Source organism: Arachis duranensis, chromosome 5, assembly GCF_000817695.3.
Source record: "Arachis duranensis cultivar V14167 chromosome 5, aradu.V14167.gnm2.J7QH, whole genome shotgun sequence".
In the NCBI taxonomy this organism is placed as follows: Eukaryota; Viridiplantae; Streptophyta; class Magnoliopsida; order Fabales; family Fabaceae; genus Arachis; species Arachis duranensis.
Window position 1 is genome coordinate 45,759,924 of NC_029776.3, and position 3,150 is coordinate 45,763,073.

Sequence of the window (3,150 nt, forward strand, 5' to 3'; positions counted from 1 at the left end):
TCTTTCCTCCTCAAAAGCTGAGCAAGCTTAGAGTGGATGTTCAGACCTTTAAGCAAAAAGATGGTGAATCCCTCTATGAAGCTTGGGAAAGATATAAGCAGATGAACAAAAAGTGCCCTTCTGACATGTTTTCAGAGTGGACCATATTAGATATATTCTATTATGGTCTATCTGAGTTTTCCAAGATGTCATTGGACCACTCTGCAGGTGGATCCATTCACCTAAAGAAAATGCCTGCAAAAGCTCAGGAACTTATTGACATGGTTGCAAATAACCAATTCATGTACACTTCTGAGAGGAATTCCGTGAATAATGGGACGCCTCAGAGGAAGGGAGTTCTTGAAATTGATGCTCTGAATGCCACATTGGCTCAGAACAAAGTGTTGACTCAGCAAGTCAACATGATTTCTCAAAGTCTGAATGGATGGTCAAATGCATCCAACAGTACTAAAAAGGCATCTCCTGAAGAAGAAGCTTATGATCCTGAGAACCCTACAATGGCAGAGGTAAATTACATGGGTGAACCTTATGGAAACACCTATAATTCATCATGGAGAAATCATCCAAATTTCTCATGGAAGGATCAACAAAAGCCTCAACAAGGCTTTAATAATGGTGGAAGAAACAGGTTTAGCAATAGCAAGCCTTTTCCATCATCTTCTCAGCAACAGATAGAGAATTCTGAGCAGAGCTCCTCTAATTTAGCAAATATAGTCTCTGATCTGTCTAAGGCCACTTTAAGTTTCATGAGTGAAACAAGGTCCTCCATCAGAAATTTGGAGGCACAAGTGGGCCAACTGAGTAAGGAAGTAACTGAAACTCCTCTTAGTACTCTCCCAAGCAATACAGAAGAGAATCCAAAGGGAGAGTGCAAGGTCATTGATATAGTCAATATGGCCGAATGCAGAAAGGGAGGAAAGGACGAAAATCCTAGTGAGGAAGACCTCCTGGGACGTCCTCTGAGCAAGAAGGAGTCCCCTATTTAGGACCTAAAGGAATCTGAGGCTCATATAGAGACCATAGAGATTTCATTAAACCTCCTTCTGCCATTCATGAGCTCTGAAGACTATTCTTCCTCTGAAGAGGATGAAAATGTAACTAGAGAGCAAGTTGCTCAATATCTAGGAGCCATCATGAAGCTGAATGCCAAATNNNNGACTTGGGAAGGTGAACCTCCCTTGCTCATTAGTGAACTAGATACATGGGTTCAGCAAACATTACCTCAAAAGAGACAAGATCCTGGCAAATTCTTAATACCCTGTACCATAGGCACCATGACCTTTAACAAGGCTCTATGTGACCTGGGGTCAAGCATAAATCTTATGCCACTCTCTGTAATGGAGAAACTAGGGATCATTGAGGTACAGCCTGCCATATTCTCATTACAAATGGCAGACAAGTCAGTAAGACAAGCTTATGGATTGGTAGAGGACGTGGTAATGAAGGTTGAAGGCCTTTACATCCCTGCTGATTTCATAATCTTAGACACTAGGAAGGAGGATGATGAATGCATCATCCTTGGAAGACCTTTCCTAGCCACAGCAGGAGCTGTGATTGATGTTGACAGAGGAGAGCTAGTCCTTTAATTGAATAGGGACTACCTTGTGTTTAAGACCCAAGGGTGTTCTTCTGTAAACATGGAAAAGAGGCACAGTAAGCTTCTCTTAGTACAGAGTCAAACAGAGCCCCCACAATCAAACTCTAAGTTTGGTGTTGGGGGGCCACAACCAAACTCTAAGTTTGGTGTTGAGAAGACCCCACATTCAAACTCTAAGTTTAGTGTTGGGAGGCCTTCATCATGCTCTGAACTTCTGTGAGGCTCCATGAGAGCCCACTATCAAGCTAGTGACATTAAAGAAGCGCTTATTGGGAGGCAACCCAATTTTTATTTATCTAATTTTATTTTATTTTCATTGTTCTTTTATGTTTTATTAGGGTCATGATCATGTGGAGTCACAAAAAAAATATTAAAATTAAAAACAGGATCAAAAAATAGCAGACGAAAAATCACACCCTGGAGGAAGGATTTACTGGCGTTTAAACGCCAGTAAGGAGCATCTGGCTGGCGTTCAACGCTAGAACAGAGCATGGATCTGGCGCTGAACGCCAGAAACAAGCAACATCCCGGCGTTCAAACGCCAGGAATGCACCCTGAGGAGAGATGGCGCTGAACGCCAAAAACAAGCATGAAACTGGCGTTCAATGCCAGAAACATGCTGCACATGGGCGTTGAATGCCCAGAACATGCATCACTTCGGTGTTTAAACGCCAAAATTGCATGGAAAGGCATTTTACATGCCTAATTGGTGCAGGGATGTAAATCCTTGACACCTCAGGATCTGTGGACCCCACAGGATCCCCACCTACCTCACCCTCACCCTCTCCATTCACGGTCATCCCTTCTGTTTTCCACTCACCATTCACATCCATCCACTCTTCCCTATACACCCCACCTACCTTCAAAATTCAAAATCTCTTTCCCACCAAATCCCACCCATATAGCCGAATACTCACATCCCTCCATCTCCTCCATATCTTCTTCTTCTTCTATTCTTTTTTCTTTTGCTCAAGGGCGAGCAATATTTTAAGTTTGGTATGGTAAAAGCATAGCTTTTTGTTTTTCCATAACCATTGTGGCACCTAAGGCCAGAGAAATATCAAAAAAAAAGAAGAAGAAAAGGGAAGACAAATTCTACCTCTGAGTTATGGGAGATGGAGAGATTCATCTCATAGGGTCCATAACTCAGTAGAAGAGCATTTGACTGCACATCAAGAGAGCATGAGGAATTCCCTCATCAAGAAATCCCTGAGATACCTCAGGGGATACATTTTCCTCCACACAACTATTGGGAGCAAATAAGGATAAGAGCACCAAAATCACTAGGGATCAAGCAAAAGAGGCAAGGAAGAGACATAAAGGAGCTCAAAAAGCACCATTGGTCCCTCAAAAAGACGCCACCCTCACTAAGGTGGACTCATTCCTTAACTTCCTTGTTCGTAATTCTCTGTTTTTCGATTTTTATGCTTCACGTTTATCTATGTTTTGTGTCTTTATTACATGATCATTAGTATTTAGTAACTATGTCTTAAAGTTATGAATAAATTCCATAAATCCTTCACCTCTCTTAAATGAAAAATGTTTTTAACTCA

General features: G+C 41.8%; 1 non-coding gene across 1 annotated transcript; it reads right to left on the bottom strand.

The window, feature by feature from the left end:
- Positions 1-23: 23 nt before the first annotated feature.
- LOC127748196 (small nucleolar RNA R71) lies at positions 24-127 on the bottom strand. Its single transcript, XR_008010138.1, has one exon. It is a non-coding gene; the product is annotated as a small nucleolar RNA R71 (small nucleolar RNA).
- Positions 128-3,150: the final 3,023 nt, after the last annotated feature.